The sequence below is a fragment of the Phyllobates terribilis genome, unplaced genomic scaffold (genome assembly GCF_046119375.1).
Source record: "Phyllobates terribilis strain yellow unplaced genomic scaffold, ASM4611937v1 Scaffold_361__1_contigs__length_1927384, whole genome shotgun sequence".
NCBI classification, from domain to species: Eukaryota; Metazoa; Chordata; class Amphibia; order Anura; family Dendrobatidae; genus Phyllobates; species Phyllobates terribilis.
This window is the reverse complement of record NW_027363121.1, coordinates 1907992-1926897: the sequence shown is the minus strand read 5'-3', so window position 1 is coordinate 1926897 and position 18906 is coordinate 1907992. Positions and strand designations below refer to the sequence as shown.

Below are 18906 nucleotides of genomic sequence, written 5' to 3'. Positions count from 1 at the left end.
TGGTTCTCCTCCCTTCCAACGGTGTTGAGGCGGGTGGGAACAGCAGGGGGTGAAGGTGCTGTGTTTAAAGAGGTGGAGTTATGCAGATCTAAAACGCGTGGATTGCAGCAGCAGCAAGCCGAAAAGTGCAGGCATGTAAGGGATCTAGAGGTTGACAACATGTCTTCTTAACGGGAGTCCAGGAGCTCATCTCCACAAATGGACTTTTCAGGATCCTTGGGTGGCTCCGTAGTTTGAAACCAATTCTGGTTATCGCTTCTCGGCCTTTTGGCTAAGATCAAGTGTAGTATCTGTTCTTATCAGTTTAATATCTGATACGTCCCCTATCTGGGGACCATATATTAAATGGATTTTTAGAACAGGGAGATGGAAAAAGAGCTTGCTCTGTCCACTCCACGCATTGACCTGGTATTGCAGTATCTCCAGGACCGGTGCACCCCTTCTTTAATGCAGTTTCTAAAATCAGAAAGAATTGAATTCAATGTTTTTTGTTCATTTTGCTTGTTTGTCGGATTTGGGGATGGACTCTTTGGCTTTGCTTTTCTTCTCCTCATTGGATTTTTCATGTTCAAAGTTGCAGAAGCCAGATTACAAGCTCATTTTGGTTCAACTTCAGCAACTGTGCATTGCATTGCCATGTAATGTGATGCAATGCTATCTTTCTAGCTCTCCCTTTTTACTTCCTTTTGGATAAACAGACATATTAGGCAAGCATTTTGGAGCTTTCACCTAAATAACTACAGGTGGTGAGATAAGCTGCACAATATAATTGACCTTTCAGTATATTGTTGCACACACACCATCTATTTAGCAAATGCCCTTGTTATCAACAGCAGCCTTTTAAACTCACCTGAGCTAACAGGTATGTGCGCTGGTTACTCTGCTGCGCTTAAAATTTCTTTTTTGGTTTGCTACAATGCCTTTTCTGAAACGTTGTCTCCTTCTGCTGGAACACTGACTTCTTTCATTTAATGCCTGCAGACTATAAAAGAGAACCCAACCCAAAAAGTTTGGTTGATTAGTCTGTGGCATTCTGTTAAACTGTTGCTTATGGCGGTCTCTGTGAGCTTCTCAGCGACATTCAGCCAGCCAGGTATCCTGCCTGCAGTAGATGGAATGTGGCAATGGAACGCTGGCTGCGCGTGTCATAATAGGCTCTGAGCCTTTATATACCTGTGCACAGCAGCAGCCACCTTCAGTCTGCTGCTGGACAGCCAGCAGCAGCAGCAGCAGGAGAGGTATGTAATCAGGAGCCCTCCTGCTAAGGGTAGACAGCTGCTCGTTCCACCCCACCCCCCGCCTTAATTGGTTCTCCTCCCTTCCAACGGTGTTGAGGCGGGTGGGAACAGCAGGGGGTGAAGGTGCTGTGTTTAAAGAGGTGGAGTTATGCAGATCTAAAACGCGTGGATTGCAGCAGCAGCAAGCCGAAAAGTGCAGGCATGTAAGGGATCTAGAGGTTGACAACATGTCTTCTTAACGGGAGTCCAGGAGCTCATCTCCACAAATGGACTTTTCAGGATCCTTGGGTGGCTCCGTAGTTTGAAACCAATTCTGGTTATCGCTTCTCGGCCTTTTGGCTAAGATCAAGTGTAGTATCTGTTCTTATCAGTTTAATATCTGATACGTCCCCTATCTGGGGACCATATATTAAATGGATTTTTAGAACAGGGAGATGGAAAAAGAGCTTGCTCTGTCCACTCCACGCATTGACCTGGTATTGCAGTATCTCCAGGACCGGTGCACCCCTTCTTTAATGCAGTTTCTAAAATCAGAAAGAATTGAATTCAATGTTTTTTGTTCATTTTGCTTGTTTGTCGGATTTGGGGATGGACTCTTTGGCTTTGCTTTTCTTCTCCTCATTGGATTTTTCATGTTCAAAGTTGCAGAAGCCAGATTACAAGCTCATTTTGGTTCAACTTCAGCAACTGTGCATTGCATTGCCATGTAATGTGATGCAATGCTATCTTTCTAGCTCTCCCTTTTTACTTCCTTTTGGATAAACAGACATATTAGGCAAGCATTTTGGAGCTTTCACCTAAATAACTACAGGTGGTGAGATAAGCTGCACAATATAATTGACCTTTCAGTATATTGTTGCACACACACCATCTATTTAGCAAATGCCCTTGTTATCAACAGCAGCCTTTTAAACTCACCTGAGCTAACAGGTATGTGCGCTGGTTACTCTGCTGCGCTTAAAATTTCTTTTTTGGTTTGCTACAATGCCTTTTCTGAAACGTTGTCTCCTTCTGCTGGAACACTGACTTCTTTCATTTAATGCCTGCAGACTATAAAAGAGAACCCAACCCAAAAAGTTTGGTTGATTAGTCTGTGGCATTCTGTTAAACTGTTGCTTATGGCGGTCTCTGTGAGCTTCTCAGCGACATTCAGCCAGCCAGGTATCCTGCCTGCAGTAGATGGAATGTGGCAATGGAACGCTGGCTGCGCGTGTCATAATAGGCTCTGAGCCTTTATATACCTGTGCACAGCAGCAGCCACCTTCAGTCTGCTGCTGGACAGCCAGCAGCAGCAGCAGCAGGAGAGGTATGTAATCAGGAGCCCTCCTGCTAAGGGTAGACAGCTGCTCGTTCCACCCCACCCCCCGCCTTAATTGGTTCTCCTCCCTTCCAACGGTGTTGAGGCGGGTGGGAACAGCAGGGGGTGAAGGTGCTGTGTTTAAAGAGGTGGAGTTATGCAGATCTAAAACGCGTGGATTGCAGCAGCAGCAAGCCGAAAAGTGCAGGCATGTAAGGGATCTAGAGGTTGACAACATGTCTTCTTAACGGGAGTCCAGGAGCTCATCTCCACAAATGGACTTTTCAGGATCCTTGGGTGGCTCCGTAGTTTGAAACCAATTCTGGTTATCGCTTCTCGGCCTTTTGGCTAAGATCAAGTGTAGTATCTGTTCTTATCAGTTTAATATCTGATACGTCCCCTATCTGGGGACCATATATTAAATGGATTTTTAGAACAGGGAGATGGAAAAAGAGCTTGCTCTGTCCACTCCACGCATTGACCTGGTATTGCAGTATCTCCAGGACCGGTGCACCCCTTCTTTAATGCAGTTTCTAAAATCAGAAAGAATTGAATTCAATGTTTTTTGTTCATTTTGCTTGTTTGTCGGATTTGGGGATGGACTCTTTGGCTTTGCTTTTCTTCTCCTCATTGGATTTTTCATGTTCAAAGTTGCAGAAGCCAGATTACAAGCTCATTTTGGTTCAACTTCAGCAACTGTGCATTGCATTGCCATGTAATGTGATGCAATGCTATCTTTCTAGCTCTCCCTTTTTACTTCCTTTTGGATAAACAGACATATTAGGCAAGCATTTTGGAGCTTTCACCTAAATAACTACAGGTGGTGAGATAAGCTGCACAATATAATTGACCTTTCAGTATATTGTTGCACACACACCATCTATTTAGCAAATGCCCTTGTTATCAACAGCAGCCTTTTAAACTCACCTGAGCTAACAGGTATGTGCGCTGGTTACTCTGCTGCGCTTAAAATTTCTTTTTTGGTTTGCTACAATGCCTTTTCTGAAACGTTGTCTCCTTCTGCTGGAACACTGACTTCTTTCATTTAATGCCTGCAGACTATAAAAGAGAACCCAACCCAAAAAGTTTGGTTGATTAGTCTGTGGCATTCTGTTAAACTGTTGCTTATGGCGGTCTCTGTGAGCTTCTCAGCGACATTCAGCCAGCCAGGTATCCTGCCTGCAGTAGATGGAATGTGGCAATGGAACGCTGGCTGCGCGTGTCATAATAGGCTCTGAGCCTTTATATACCTGTGCACAGCAGCAGCCACCTTCAGTCTGCTGCTGGACAGCCAGCAGCAGCAGCAGCAGGAGAGGTATGTAATCAGGAGCCCTCCTGCTAAGGGTAGACAGCTGCTCGTTCCACCCCACCCCCCGCCTTAATTGGTTCTCCTCCCTTCCAACGGTGTTGAGGCGGGTGGGAACAGCAGGGGGTGAAGGTGCTGTGTTTAAAGAGGTGGAGTTATGCAGATCTAAAACGCGTGGATTGCAGCAGCAGCAAGCCGAAAAGTGCAGGCATGTAAGGGATCTAGAGGTTGACAACATGTCTTCTTAACGGGAGTCCAGGAGCTCATCTCCACAAATGGACTTTTCAGGATCCTTGGGTGGCTCCGTAGTTTGAAACCAATTCTGGTTATCGCTTCTCGGCCTTTTGGCTAAGATCAAGTGTAGTATCTGTTCTTATCAGTTTAATATCTGATACGTCCCCTATCTGGGACCATATATTAAATGGATTTTTAGAACAGGGAGATGGAAAAAGAGCTTGCTCTGTCCACTCCACGCATTGACCTGGTATTGCAGTATCTCCAGGACCGGTGCACCCCTTCTTTAATGCAGTTTCTAAAATCAGAAAGAATTGAATTCAATGTTTTTTGTTCATTTTGCTTGTTTGTCGGATTTGGGGATGGACTCTTTGGCTTTGCTTTTCTTCTCCTCATTGGATTTTTCATGTTCAAAGTTGCAGAAGCCAGATTACAAGCTCATTTTGGTTCAACTTCAGCAACTGTGCATTGCATTGCCATGTAATGTGATGCAATGCTATCTTTCTAGCTCTCCCTTTTTACTTCCTTTTGGATAAACAGACATATTAGGCAAGCATTTTGGAGCTTTCACCTAAATAACTACAGGTGGTGAGATAAGCTGCACAATATAATTGACCTTTCAGTATATTGTTGCACACACACCATCTATTTAGCAAATGCCCTTGTTATCAACAGCAGCCTTTTAAACTCACCTGAGCTAACAGGTATGTGCGCTGGTTACTCTGCTGCGCTTAAAATTTCTTTTTTGGTTTGCTACAATGCCTTTTCTGAAACGTTGTCTCCTTCTGCTGGAACACTGACTTCTTTCATTTAATGCCTGCAGACTATAAAAGAGAACCCAACCCAAAAAGTTTGGTTGATTAGTCTGTGGCATTCTGTTAAACTGTTGCTTATGGCGGTCTCTGTGAGCTTCTCAGCGACATTCAGCCAGCCAGGTATCCTGCCTGCAGTAGATGGAATGTGGCAATGGAACGCTGGCTGCGCGTGTCATAATAGGCTCTGAGCCTTTATATACCTGTGCACAGCAGCAGCCACCTTCAGTCTGCTGCTGGACAGCCAGCAGCAGCAGCAGGAGAGGTATGTAATCAGGAGCCCTCCTGCTAAGGGTAGACAGCTGCTCGTTCCACCCCACCCCCCGCCTTAATTGGTTCTCCTCCCTTCCAACGGTGTTGAGGCGGGTGGGAACAGCAGGGGGTGAAGGTGCTGTGTTTAAAGAGGTGGAGTTATGCAGATCTAAAACGCGTGGATTGCAGCAGCAGCAAGCCGAAAAGTGCAGGCATGTAAGGGATCTAGAGGTTGACAACATGTCTTCTTAACGGGAGTCCAGGAGCTCATCTCCACAAATGGACTTTTCAGGATCCTTGGGTGGCTCCGTAGTTTGAAACCAATTCTGGTTATCGCTTCTCGGCCTTTTGGCTAAGATCAAGTGTAGTATCTGTTCTTATCAGTTTAATATCTGATACGTCCCCTATCTGGGGACCATATATTAAATGGATTTTTAGAACAGGGAGATGGAAAAAGAGCTTGCTCTGTCCACTCCACGCATTGACCTGGTATTGCAGTATCTCCAGGACCGGTGCACCCCTTCTTTAATGCAGTTTCTAAAATCAGAAAGAATTGAATTCAATGTTTTTTGTTCATTTTGCTTGTTTGTCGGATTTGGGGATGGACTCTTTGGCTTTGCTTTTCTTCTCCTCATTGGATTTTTCATGTTCAAAGTTGCAGAAGCCAGATTACAAGCTCATTTTGGTTCAACTTCAGCAACTGTGCATTGCATTGCCATGTAATGTGATGCAATGCTATCTTTCTAGCTCTCCCTTTTTACTTCCTTTTGGATAAACAGACATATTAGGCAAGCATTTTGGAGCTTTCACCTAAATAACTACAGGTGGTGAGATAAGCTGCACAATATAATTGACCTTTCAGTATATTGTTGCACACACACCATCTATTTAGCAAATGCCCTTGTTATCAACAGCAGCCTTTTAAACTCACCTGAGCTAACAGGTATGTGCGCTGGTTACTCTGCTGCGCTTAAAATTTCTTTTTTGGTTTGCTACAATGCCTTTTCTGAAACGTTGTCTCCTTCTGCTGGAACACTGACTTCTTTCATTTAATGCCTGCAGACTATAAAAGAGAACCCAACCCAAAAAGTTTGGTTGATTAGTCTGTGGCATTCTGTTAAACTGTTGCTTATGGCGGTCTCTGTGAGCTTCTCAGCGACATTCAGCCAGCCAGGTATCCTGCCTGCAGTAGATGGAATGTGGCAATGGAACGCTGGCTGCGCGTGTCATAATAGGCTCTGAGCCTTTATATACCTGTGCACAGCAGCAGCCACCTTCAGTCTGCTGCTGGACAGCCAGCAGCAGCAGCAGCAGGAGAGGTATGTAATCAGGAGCCCTCCTGCTAAGGGTAGACAGCTGCTCGTTCCACCCCACCCCCCGCCTTAATTGGTTCTCCTCCCTTCCAACGGTGTTGAGGCGGGTGGGAACAGCAGGGGGTGAAGGTGCTGTGTTTAAAGAGGTGGAGTTATGCAGATCTAAAACGCGTGGATTGCAGCAGCAGCAAGCCGAAAAGTGCAGGCATGTAAGGGATCTAGAGGTTGACAACATGTCTTCTTAACGGGAGTCCAGGAGCTCATCTCCACAAATGGACTTTTCAGGATCCTTGGGTGGCTCCGTAGTTTGAAACCAATTCTGGTTATCGCTTCTCGGCCTTTTGGCTAAGATCAAGTGTAGTATCTGTTCTTATCAGTTTAATATCTGATACGTCCCCTATCTGGGGACCATATATTAAATGGATTTTTAGAACAGGGAGATGGAAAAAGAGCTTGCTCTGTCCACTCCACGCATTGACCTGGTATTGCAGTATCTCCAGGACCGGTGCACCCCTTCTTTAATGCAGTTTCTAAAATCAGAAAGAATTGAATTCAATGTTTTTTGTTCATTTTGCTTGTTTGTCGGATTTGGGGATGGACTCTTTGGCTTTGCTTTTCTTCTCCTCATTGGATTTTTCATGTTCAAAGTTGCAGAAGCCAGATTACAAGCTCATTTTGGTTCAACTTCAGCAACTGTGCATTGCATTGCCATGTAATGTGATGCAATGCTATCTTTCTAGCTCTCCCTTTTTACTTCCTTTTGGATAAACAGACATATTAGGCAAGCATTTTGGAGCTTTCACCTAAATAACTACAGGTGGTGAGATAAGCTGCACAATATAATTGACCTTTCAGTATATTGTTGCACACACACCATCTATTTAGCAAATGCCCTTGTTATCAACAGCAGCCTTTTAAACTCACCTGAGCTAACAGGTATGTGCGCTGGTTACTCTGCTGCGCTTAAAATTTCTTTTTTGGTTTGCTACAATGCCTTTTCTGAAACGTTGTCTCCTTCTGCTGGAACACTGACTTCTTTCATTTAATGCCTGCAGACTATAAAAGAGAACCCAACCCAAAAAGTTTGGTTGATTAGTCTGTGGCATTCTGTTAAACTGTTGCTTATGGCGGTCTCTGTGAGCTTCTCAGCGACATTCAGCCAGCCAGGTATCCTGCCTGCAGTAGATGGAATGTGGCAATGGAACGCTGGCTGCGCGTGTCATAATAGGCTCTGAGCCTTTATATACCTGTGCACAGCAGCAGCCACCTTCAGTCTGCTGCTGGACAGCCAGCAGCAGCAGCAGCAGGAGAGGTATGTAATCAGGAGCCCTCCTGCTAAGGGTAGACAGCTGCTCGTTCCACCCCACCCCCCGCCTTAATTGGTTCTCCTCCCTTCCAACGGTGTTGAGGCGGGTGGGAACAGCAGGGGGTGAAGGTGCTGTGTTTAAAGAGGTGGAGTTATGCAGATCTAAAACGCGTGGATTGCAGCAGCAGCAAGCCGAAAAGTGCAGGCATGTAAGGGATCTAGAGGTTGACAACATGTCTTCTTAACGGGAGTCCAGGAGCTCATCTCCACAAATGGACTTTTCAGGATCCTTGGGTGGCTCCGTAGTTTGAAACCAATTCTGGTTATCGCTTCTCGGCCTTTTGGCTAAGATCAAGTGTAGTATCTGTTCTTATCAGTTTAATATCTGATACGTCCCCTATCTGGGGACCATATATTAAATGGATTTTTAGAACAGGGAGATGGAAAAAGAGCTTGCTCTGTCCACTCCACGCATTGACCTGGTATTGCAGTATCTCCAGGACCGGTGCACCCCTTCTTTAATGCAGTTTCTAAAATCAGAAAGAATTGAATTCAATGTTTTTTGTTCATTTTGCTTGTTTGTCGGATTTGGGGATGGACTCTTTGGCTTTGCTTTTCTTCTCCTCATTGGATTTTTCATGTTCAAAGTTGCAGAAGCCAGATTACAAGCTCATTTTGGTTCAACTTCAGCAACTGTGCATTGCATTGCCATGTAATGTGATGCAATGCTATCTTTCTAGCTCTCCCTTTTTACTTCCTTTTGGATAAACAGACATATTAGGCAAGCATTTTGGAGCTTTCACCTAAATAACTACAGGTGGTGAGATAAGCTGCACAATATAATTGACCTTTCAGTATATTGTTGCACACACACCATCTATTTAGCAAATGCCCTTGTTATCAACAGCAGCCTTTTAAACTCACCTGAGCTAACAGGTATGTGCGCTGGTTACTCTGCTGCGCTTAAAATTTCTTTTTTGGTTTGCTACAATGCCTTTTCTGAAACGTTGTCTCCTTCTGCTGGAACACTGACTTCTTTCATTTAATGCCTGCAGACTATAAAAGAGAACCCAACCCAAAAAGTTTGGTTGATTAGTCTGTGGCATTCTGTTAAACTGTTGCTTATGGCGGTCTCTGTGAGCTTCTCAGCGACATTCAGCCAGCCAGGTATCCTGCCTGCAGTAGATGGAATGTGGCAATGGAACGCTGGCTGCGCGTGTCATAATAGGCTCTGAGCCTTTATATACCTGTGCACAGCAGCAGCCACCTTCAGTCTGCTGCTGGACAGCCAGCAGCAGCAGCAGCAGGAGAGGTATGTAATCAGGAGCCCTCCTGCTAAGGGTAGACAGCTGCTCGTTCCACCCCACCCCCCGCCTTAATTGGTTCTCCTCCCTTCCAACGGTGTTGAGGCGGGTGGGAACAGCAGGGGGTGAAGGTGCTGTGTTTAAAGAGGTGGAGTTATGCAGATCTAAAACGCGTGGATTGCAGCAGCAGCAAGCCGAAAAGTGCAGGCATGTAAGGGATCTAGAGGTTGACAACATGTCTTCTTAACGGGAGTCCAGGAGCTCATCTCCACAAATGGACTTTTCAGGATCCTTGGGTGGCTCCGTAGTTTGAAACCAATTCTGGTTATCGCTTCTCGGCCTTTTGGCTAAGATCAAGTGTAGTATCTGTTCTTATCAGTTTAATATCTGATACGTCCCCTATCTGGGGACCATATATTAAATGGATTTTTAGAACAGGGAGATGGAAAAAGAGCTTGCTCTGTCCACTCCACGCATTGACCTGGTATTGCAGTATCTCCAGGACCGGTGCACCCCTTCTTTAATGCAGTTTCTAAAATCAGAAAGAATTGAATTCAATGTTTTTTGTTCATTTTGCTTGTTTGTCGGATTTGGGGATGGACTCTTTGGCTTTGCTTTTCTTCTCCTCATTGGATTTTTCATGTTCAAAGTTGCAGAAGCCAGATTACAAGCTCATTTTGGTTCAACTTCAGCAACTGTGCATTGCATTGCCATGTAATGTGATGCAATGCTATCTTTCTAGCTCTCCCTTTTTACTTCCTTTTGGATAAACAGACATATTAGGCAAGCATTTTGGAGCTTTCACCTAAATAACTACAGGTGGTGAGATAAGCTGCACAATATAATTGACCTTTCAGTATATTGTTGCACACACACCATCTATTTAGCAAATGCCCTTGTTATCAACAGCAGCCTTTTAAACTCACCTGAGCTAACAGGTATGTGCGCTGGTTACTCTGCTGCGCTTAAAATTTCTTTTTTGGTTTGCTACAATGCCTTTTCTGAAACGTTGTCTCCTTCTGCTGGAACACTGACTTCTTTCATTTAATGCCTGCAGACTATAAAAGAGAACCCAACCCAAAAAGTTTGGTTGATTAGTCTGTGGCATTCTGTTAAACTGTTGCTTATGGCGGTCTCTGTGAGCTTCTCAGCGACATTCAGCCAGCCAGGTATCCTGCCTGCAGTAGATGGAATGTGGCAATGGAACGCTGGCTGCGCGTGTCATAATAGGCTCTGAGCCTTTATATACCTGTGCACAGCAGCAGCCACCTTCAGTCTGCTGCTGGACAGCCAGCAGCAGCAGCAGCAGGAGAGGTATGTAATCAGGAGCCCTCCTGCTAAGGGTAGACAGCTGCTCGTTCCACCCCACCCCCCGCCTTAATTGGTTCTCCTCCCTTCCAACGGTGTTGAGGCGGGTGGGAACAGCAGGGGGTGAAGGTGCTGTGTTTAAAGAGGTGGAGTTATGCAGATCTAAAACGCGTGGATTGCAGCAGCAGCAAGCCGAAAAGTGCAGGCATGTAAGGGATCTAGAGGTTGACAACATGTCTTCTTAACGGGAGTCCAGGAGCTCATCTCCACAAATGGACTTTTCAGGATCCTTGGGTGGCTCCGTAGTTTGAAACCAATTCTGGTTATCGCTTCTCGGCCTTTTGGCTAAGATCAAGTGTAGTATCTGTTCTTATCAGTTTAATATCTGATACGTCCCCTATCTGGGGACCATATATTAAATGGATTTTTAGAACAGGGAGATGGAAAAAGAGCTTGCTCTGTCCACTCCACGCATTGACCTGGTATTGCAGTATCTCCAGGACCGGTGCACCCCTTCTTTAATGCAGTTTCTAAAATCAGAAAGAATTGAATTCAATGTTTTTTGTTCATTTTGCTTGTTTGTCGGATTTGGGGATGGACTCTTTGGCTTTGCTTTTCTTCTCCTCATTGGATTTTTCATGTTCAAAGTTGCAGAAGCCAGATTACAAGCTCATTTTGGTTCAACTTCAGCAACTGTGCATTGCATTGCCATGTAATGTGATGCAATGCTATCTTTCTAGCTCTCCCTTTTTACTTCCTTTTGGATAAACAGACATATTAGGCAAGCATTTTGGAGCTTTCACCTAAATAACTACAGGTGGTGAGATAAGCTGCACAATATAATTGACCTTTCAGTATATTGTTGCACACACACCATCTATTTAGCAAATGCCCTTGTTATCAACAGCAGCCTTTTAAACTCACCTGAGCTAACAGGTATGTGCGCTGGTTACTCTGCTGCGCTTAAAATTTCTTTTTTGGTTTGCTACAATGCCTTTTCTGAAACGTTGTCTCCTTCTGCTGGAACACTGACTTCTTTCATTTAATGCCTGCAGACTATAAAAGAGAACCCAACCCAAAAAGTTTGGTTGATTAGTCTGTGGCATTCTGTTAAACTGTTGCTTATGGCGGTCTCTGTGAGCTTCTCAGCGACATTCAGCCAGCCAGGTATCCTGCCTGCAGTAGATGGAATGTGGCAATGGAACGCTGGCTGCGCGTGTCATAATAGGCTCTGAGCCTTTATATACCTGTGCACAGCAGCAGCCACCTTCAGTCTGCTGCTGGACAGCCAGCAGCAGCAGCAGCAGGAGAGGTATGTAATCAGGAGCCCTCCTGCTAAGGGTAGACAGCTGCTCGTTCCACCCCACCCCCCGCCTTAATTGGTTCTCCTCCCTTCCAACGGTGTTGAGGCGGGTGGGAACAGCAGGGGGTGAAGGTGCTGTGTTTAAAGAGGTGGAGTTATGCAGATCTAAAACGCGTGGATTGCAGCAGCAGCAAGCCGAAAAGTGCAGGCATGTAAGGGATCTAGAGGTTGACAACATGTCTTCTTAACGGGAGTCCAGGAGCTCATCTCCACAAATGGACTTTTCAGGATCCTTGGGTGGCTCCGTAGTTTGAAACCAATTCTGGTTATCGCTTCTCGGCCTTTTGGCTAAGATCAAGTGTAGTATCTGTTCTTATCAGTTTAATATCTGATACGTCCCCTATCTGGGGACCATATATTAAATGGATTTTTAGAACAGGGAGATGGAAAAAGAGCTTGCTCTGTCCACTCCACGCATTGACCTGGTATTGCAGTATCTCCAGGACCGGTGCACCCCTTCTTTAATGCAGTTTCTAAAATCAGAAAGAATTGAATTCAATGTTTTTTGTTCATTTTGCTTGTTTGTCGGATTTGGGGATGGACTCTTTGGCTTTGCTTTTCTTCTCCTCATTGGATTTTTCATGTTCAAAGTTGCAGAAGCCAGATTACAAGCTCATTTTGGTTCAACTTCAGCAACTGTGCATTGCATTGCCATGTAATGTGATGCAATGCTATCTTTCTAGCTCTCCCTTTTTACTTCCTTTTGGATAAACAGACATATTAGGCAAGCATTTTGGAGCTTTCACCTAAATAACTACAGGTGGTGAGATAAGCTGCACAATATAATTGACCTTTCAGTATATTGTTGCACACACACCATCTATTTAGCAAATGCCCTTGTTATCAACAGCAGCCTTTTAAACTCACCTGAGCTAACAGGTATGTGCGCTGGTTACTCTGCTGCGCTTAAAATTTCTTTTTTGGTTTGCTACAATGCCTTTTCTGAAACGTTGTCTCCTTCTGCTGGAACACTGACTTCTTTCATTTAATGCCTGCAGACTATAAAAGAGAACCCAACCCAAAAAGTTTGGTTGATTAGTCTGTGGCATTCTGTTAAACTGTTGCTTATGGCGGTCTCTGTGAGCTTCTCAGCGACATTCAGCCAGCCAGGTATCCTGCCTGCAGTAGATGGAATGTGGCAATGGAACGCTGGCTGCGCGTGTCATAATAGGCTCTGAGCCTTTATATACCTGTGCACAGCAGCAGCCACCTTCAGTCTGCTGCTGGACAGCCAGCAGCAGCAGCAGCAGGAGAGGTATGTAATCAGGAGCCCTCCTGCTAAGGGTAGACAGCTGCTCGTTCCACCCCACCCCCCGCCTTAATTGGTTCTCCTCCCTTCCAACGGTGTTGAGGCGGGTGGGAACAGCAGGGGGTGAAGGTGCTGTGTTTAAAGAGGTGGAGTTATGCAGATCTAAAACGCGTGGATTGCAGCAGCAGCAAGCCGAAAAGTGCAGGCATGTAAGGGATCTAGAGGTTGACAACATGTCTTCTTAACGGGAGTCCAGGAGCTCATCTCCACAAATGGACTATTCAGGATCCTTGGGTGGCTCCGTAGTTTGAAACCAATTCTGGTTATCGCTTCTCGGCCTTTTGGCTAAGATCAAGTGTAGTATCTGTTCTTATCAGTTTAATATCTGATACGTCCCCTATCTGGGGACCATATATTAAATGGATTTTTAGAACAGGGAGATGGAAAAAGAGCTTGCTCTGTCCACTCCACGCATTGACCTGGTATTGCAGTATCTCCAGGACCGGTGCACCCCTTCTTTAATGCAGTTTCTAAAATCAGAAAGAATTGAATTCAATGTTTTTTGTTCATTTTGCTTGTTTGTCGGATTTGGGGATGGACTCTTTGGCTTTGCTTTTCTTCTCCTCATTGGATTTTTCATGTTCAAAGTTGCAGAAGCCAGATTACAAGCTCATTTTGGTTCAACTTCAGCAACTGTGCATTGCATTGCCATGTAATGTGATGCAATGCTATCTTTCTAGCTCTCCCTTTTTACTTCCTTTTGGATAAACAGACATATTAGGCAAGCATTTTGGAGCTTTCACCTAAATAACTACAGGTGGTGAGATAAGCTGCACAATATAATTGACCTTTCAGTATATTGTTGCACACACACCATCTATTTAGCAAATGCCCTTGTTATCAACAGCAGCCTTTTAAACTCACCTGAGCTAACAGGTATGTGCGCTGGTTACTCTGCTGCGCTTAAAATTTCTTTTTTGGTTTGCTACAATGCCTTTTCTGAAACGTTGTCTCCTTCTGCTGGAACACTGACTTCTTTCATTTAATGCCTGCAGACTATAAAAGAGAACCCAACCCAAAAAGTTTGGTTGATTAGTCTGTGGCATTCTGTTAAACTGTTGCTTATGGCGGTCTCTGTGAGCTTCTCAGCGACATTCAGCCAGCCAGGTATCCTGCCTGCAGTAGATGGAATGTGGCAATGGAACGCTGGCTGCGCGTGTCATAATAGGCTCTGAGCCTTTATATACCTGTGCACAGCAGCAGCCACCTTCAGTCTGCTGCTGGACAGCCAGCAGCAGCAGCAGCAGGAGAGGTATGTAATCAGGAGCCCTCCTGCTAAGGGTAGACAGCTGCTCGTTCCACCCCACCCCCCGCCTTAATTGGTTCTCCTCCCTTCCAACGGTGTTGAGGCGGGTGGGAACAGCAGGGGGTGAAGGTGCTGTGTTTAAAGAGGTGGAGTTATGCAGATCTAAAACGCGTGGATTGCAGCAGCAGCAAGCCGAAAAGTGCAGGCATGTAAGGGATCTAGAGGTTGACAACATGTCTTCTTAACGGGAGTCCAGGAGCTCATCTCCACAAATGGACTTTTCAGGATCCTTGGGTGGCTCCGTAGTTTGAAACCAATTCTGGTTATCGCTTCTCGGCCTTTTGGCTAAGATCAAGTGTAGTATCTGTTCTTATCAGTTTAATATCTGATACGTCCCCTATCTGGGGACCATATATTAAATGGATTTTTAGAACAGGGAGATGGAAAAAGAGCTTGCTCTGTCCACTCCACGCATTGACCTGGTATTGCAGTATCTCCAGGACCGGTGCACCCCTTCTTTAATGCAGTTTCTAAAATCAGAAAGAATTGAATTCAATGTTTTTTGTTCATTTTGCTTGTTTGTCGGATTTGGGGATGGACTCTTTGGCTTTGCTTTTCTTCTCCTCATTGGATTTTTCATGTTCAAAGTTGCAGAAGCCAGATTACAAGCTCATTTTGGTTCAACTTCAGCAACTGTGCATTGCATTGCCATGTAATGTGATGCAATGCTATCTTTCTAGCTCTCCCTTTTTACTTCCTTTTGGATAAACAGACATATTAGGCAAGCATTTTGGAGCTTTCACCTAAATAACTACAGGTGGTGAGATAAGCTGCACAATATAATTGACCTTTCAGTATATTGTTGCACACACACCATCTATTTAGCAAATGCCCTTGTTATCAACAGCAGCCTTTTAAACTCACCTGAGCTAACAGGTATGTGCGCTGGTTACTCTGCTGCGCTTAAAATTTATTTTTTGGTTTGCTACAATGCCTTTTCTGAAACGTTGTCTCCTTCTGCTGGAACACTGACTTCTTTCATTTAATGCCTGCAGACTATAAAAGAGAACCCAACCCAAAAAGTTTGGTTGATTAGTCTGTGGCATTCTGTTAAACTGTTGCTTATGGCGGTCTCTGTGAGCTTCTCAGCGACATTCAGCCAGCCAGGTATCCTGCCTGCAGTAGATGGAATGTGGCAATGGAACGCTGGCTGCGCGTGTCATAATAGGCTCTGAGCCTTTATATACCTGTGCACAGCAGCAGCCACCTTCAGTCTGCTGCTGGACAGCCAGCAGCAGCAGCAGCAGGAGAGGTATGTAATCAGGAGCCCTCCTGCTAAGGGTAGACAGCTGCTCGTTCCACCCCACCCCCCGCCTTAATTGGTTCTCCTCCCTTCCAACGGTGTTGAGGCGGGTGGGAACAGCAGGGGGTGAAGGTGCTGTGTTTAAAGAGGTGGAGTTATGCAGATCTAAAACGCGTGGATTGCAGCAGCAGCAAGCCGAAAAGTGCAGGCATGTAAGGGATCTAGAGGTTGACAACATGTCTTCTTAACGGGAGTCCAGGAGCTCATCTCCACAAATGGACTTTTCAGGATCCTTGGGTGGCTCCGTAGTTTGAAACCAATTCTGGTTATCGCTTCTCGGCCTTTTGGCTAAGATCAAGTGTAGTATCTGTTCTTATCAGTTTAATATCTGATACGTCCCCTATCTGGGGACCATATATTAAATGGATTTTTAGAACAGGGAGATGGAAAAAGAGCTTGCTCTGTCCACTCCACGCATTGACCTGGTATTGCAGTATCTCCAGGACCGGTGCACCCCTTCTTTAATGCAGTTTCTAAAATCAGAAAGAATTGAATTCAATGTTTTTTGTTCATTTTGCTTGTTTGTCGGATTTGGGGATGGACTCTTTGGCTTTGCTTTTCTTCTCCTCATTGGATTTTTCATGTTCAAAGTTGCAGAAGCCAGATTACAAGCTCATTTTGGTTCAACTTCAGCAACTGTGCATTGCATTGCCATGTAATGTGATGCAATGCTATCTTTCTAGCTCTCCCTTTTTACTTCCTTTTGGATAAACAGACATATTAGGCAAGCATTTTGGAGCTTTCACCTAAATAACTACAGGTGGTGAGATAAGCTGCACAATATAATTGACCTTTCAGTATATTGTTGCACACACACCATCTATTTAGCAAATGCCCTTGTTATCAACAGCAGCCTTTTAAACTCACCTGAGCTAACAGGTATGTGCGCTGGTTACTCTGCTGCGCTTAAAATTTCTTTTTTGGTTTGCTACAATGCCTTTTCTGAAACGTTGTCTCCTTCTGCTGGAACACTGACTTCTTTCATTTAATGCCTGCAGACTATAAAAGAGAACCCAACCCAAAAAGTTTGGTTGATTAGTCTGTGGCATTCTGTTAAACTGTTGCTTATGGCGGTCTCTGTGAGCTTCTCAGCGACATTCAGCCAGCCAGGTATCCTGCCTGCAGTAGATGGAATGTGGCAATGGAACGCTGGCTGCGCGTGTCATAATAGGCTCTGAGCCTTTATATACCTGTGCACAGCAGCAGCCACCTTCAGTCTGCTGCTGGACAGCCAGCAGCAGCAGCAGCAGGAGAGGTATGTAATCAGGAGCCCTCCTGCTAAGGGTAGACAGCTGCTCGTTCCACCCCACCCCCCGCCTTAATTGGTTCTCCTCCCTTCCAACGGTGTTGAGGCGGGTGGGAACAGCAGGGGGTGAAGGTGCTGTGTTTAAAGAGGTGGAGTTATGCAGATCTAAAACGCGTGGATTGCAGCAGCAGCAAGCCGAAAAGTGCAGGCATGTAAGGGATCTAGAGGTTGACAACATGTCTTCTTAACGGGAGTCCAGGAGCTCATCTCCACAAATGGACTTTTCAGGATCCTTGGGTGGCTCCGTAGTTTGAAACCAATTCTGGTTATCGCTTCTCGGCCTTTTGGCTAAGATCAAGTGTAGTATCTGTTCTTATCAGTTTAATATCTGATACGTCCCCTATCTGGGGACCATATATTAAATGGATTTTTAGAACAGGGGGATGGAAAAAGAGCTTGCTCTGTCCACTCCACGCATTGACCTGGTATTGCAGTATCTCCAGGACCGGTGCACCCCTTCTTTAATGCAGTTTCTAAAATCAGAAAGAATTGAATTCAATGTTTTTTGTTCATTTTGCTTGTTTGTCGGATTTGGGGATGGACTCTTTGGCTTTGCTTTTCTTCTCCTCATTGGATTTTTCATGTTCAAAGTTGCAGAAGCCAGATTACAAGCTCATTTTGGTTCAACTTCAGCAACTGTGCATTGCATTGCCATGTAATGTGATGCAATGCTATCTTTCTAGCTCTCCCTTTTTACTTCCTTTTGGATAAACAGACATATTAGGCAAGCATTTTGGAGCTTTCACCTAAATAACTACAGGTGGTGAGATAAGCTGCACAATATAATTGACCTTTCAGTATATTGTTGCACACACACCATCTATTTAGCAAATGCCCTTGTTATCAACAGCAGCCTTTTAAACTCACCTGAGCTAACAGGTATGTGCGCTGGTTACTCTGCTGCGCTTAAAATTTCTTTTTTGGTTTGCTACAATGCCTTTTCTGAAACGTTGTCTCCTTCTGCTGGAACACTGACTTCTTTCATTTAATGCCTGCAGACTATAAAAGAGAACCCAACCCAAAAAGTTTGGTTGATTAGTCTGTGGCATTCTGTTAAACTGTTGCTTATGGCGGTCTCTGTGAGCTTCTCAGCGACATTCATCCAGCCAGGTATCCTGCCTGCAGTAGATGGAATGTGGCAATGGAACGCTGGCTGCGCGTGTCATAATAGGCTCTGAGCCTTTATATACCTGTGCACAGCAGCAGCCACCTTCAGTCTGCTGCTGGACAGCCAGCAGCAGCAGCAGCAGGAGAGGTATGTAATCAGGAGCCCTCCTGCTAAGGGTAGACAGCTGCTCGTTCCACCCCACCCCCCGCCTTAATTGGTTCTCCTCCCTTCCAACGGTGTTGAGGCGGGTGGGAACAGCAGGGGGTGAAGGTGCTGTGTTTAAAGAGGTGGAGTTATGCAGATCTAAAACGCGTGGATTGCAGCAGCAGCAAGCCGAAAAGTGCAGGCATGTAAGGGATCTAGAGGTTGACAACATGTCTTCTTAACGGGAGTCCAGGAGCTCATCTCCACAAATGGACTTTTCAGGATCCTTGGGTGGCTCCGTAGTTTGAAACCAATTCTGGTTATCGCTTCTCGGCCTTTTGGCTAAGATCAAGTGTAGTATCTGTTCTTATCAGTTTAATATCTGATACGTCCCCTATCTGGGGACCATATATTAAATGGATTTTTAGAACAGGGAGATGGAAAAAGAGCTTGCTCTGTCCACTCCACGCATTGACCTGGTATTGCAGTATCTCCAGGACCGGTGCACCCCTTCTTTAATGCAGTTTCTAAAATCAGAAAGAATTGAATTCAATGTTTTTTGTTCATTTTGCTTGTTTGTCGGATTTGGGGATGGACTCTTTGGCTTTGCTTTTCTTCTCCTCATTGGATTTTTCATGTTCAAAGTTGCAGAAGCCAGATTACAAGCTCATTTTGGTTCAACTTCAGCAACTGTGCA

General features: G+C 45.0%; 15 non-coding genes across 15 annotated transcripts; all 15 read left to right on the top strand.

Moving 5' to 3' along the window:
* The first annotated feature begins 251 nt into the window (after positions 1-251).
* Positions 252-442, top strand: LOC141222716 (U2 spliceosomal RNA). The gene has a single exon (XR_012290473.1). It is a non-coding gene; the product is annotated as a U2 spliceosomal RNA (small nuclear RNA).
* A 1115-nt stretch (positions 443-1557) lies between these two features.
* Positions 1558-1748, top strand: LOC141222715 (U2 spliceosomal RNA). The gene has a single exon (XR_012290472.1). It is a non-coding gene; the product is annotated as a U2 spliceosomal RNA (small nuclear RNA).
* Positions 1749-2863: 1115 nt separating this feature from the next.
* On the top strand, positions 2864-3054 carry LOC141222714 (U2 spliceosomal RNA). Its single transcript, XR_012290471.1, has one exon. It is a non-coding gene; the product is annotated as a U2 spliceosomal RNA (small nuclear RNA).
* A 1115-nt stretch (positions 3055-4169) lies between these two features.
* Positions 4170-4359, top strand: LOC141222810 (U2 spliceosomal RNA). The gene has a single exon (XR_012290562.1). It is a non-coding gene; the product is annotated as a U2 spliceosomal RNA (small nuclear RNA).
* Positions 4360-5471: 1112 nt separating this feature from the next.
* Positions 5472-5662, top strand: LOC141222713 (U2 spliceosomal RNA). The gene has a single exon (XR_012290470.1). It is a non-coding gene; the product is annotated as a U2 spliceosomal RNA (small nuclear RNA).
* A 1115-nt stretch (positions 5663-6777) lies between these two features.
* Positions 6778-6968, top strand: LOC141222712 (U2 spliceosomal RNA). The gene has a single exon (XR_012290469.1). It is a non-coding gene; the product is annotated as a U2 spliceosomal RNA (small nuclear RNA).
* A 1115-nt stretch (positions 6969-8083) lies between these two features.
* Positions 8084-8274, top strand: LOC141222711 (U2 spliceosomal RNA). Its single transcript, XR_012290468.1, has one exon. It is a non-coding gene; the product is annotated as a U2 spliceosomal RNA (small nuclear RNA).
* A 1115-nt stretch (positions 8275-9389) lies between these two features.
* On the top strand, positions 9390-9580 carry LOC141222710 (U2 spliceosomal RNA). The gene has a single exon (XR_012290467.1). It is a non-coding gene; the product is annotated as a U2 spliceosomal RNA (small nuclear RNA).
* Positions 9581-10695: 1115 nt separating this feature from the next.
* LOC141222708 (U2 spliceosomal RNA) lies at positions 10696-10886 on the top strand. Its single transcript, XR_012290466.1, has one exon. It is a non-coding gene; the product is annotated as a U2 spliceosomal RNA (small nuclear RNA).
* Positions 10887-12001: 1115 nt separating this feature from the next.
* On the top strand, positions 12002-12192 carry LOC141222707 (U2 spliceosomal RNA). Its single transcript, XR_012290465.1, has one exon. It is a non-coding gene; the product is annotated as a U2 spliceosomal RNA (small nuclear RNA).
* Positions 12193-13307: 1115 nt separating this feature from the next.
* Positions 13308-13498, top strand: LOC141222705 (U2 spliceosomal RNA). Its single transcript, XR_012290463.1, has one exon. It is a non-coding gene; the product is annotated as a U2 spliceosomal RNA (small nuclear RNA).
* Positions 13499-14613: 1115 nt separating this feature from the next.
* Positions 14614-14804, top strand: LOC141222704 (U2 spliceosomal RNA). Its single transcript, XR_012290462.1, has one exon. It is a non-coding gene; the product is annotated as a U2 spliceosomal RNA (small nuclear RNA).
* A 1115-nt stretch (positions 14805-15919) lies between these two features.
* Positions 15920-16110, top strand: LOC141222703 (U2 spliceosomal RNA). The gene has a single exon (XR_012290461.1). It is a non-coding gene; the product is annotated as a U2 spliceosomal RNA (small nuclear RNA).
* Positions 16111-17225: 1115 nt separating this feature from the next.
* On the top strand, positions 17226-17416 carry LOC141222744 (U2 spliceosomal RNA). The gene has a single exon (XR_012290499.1). It is a non-coding gene; the product is annotated as a U2 spliceosomal RNA (small nuclear RNA).
* Positions 17417-18531: 1115 nt separating this feature from the next.
* On the top strand, positions 18532-18722 carry LOC141222702 (U2 spliceosomal RNA). Its single transcript, XR_012290460.1, has one exon. It is a non-coding gene; the product is annotated as a U2 spliceosomal RNA (small nuclear RNA).
* The last annotated feature ends 184 nt before the right edge of the window (positions 18723-18906 follow it).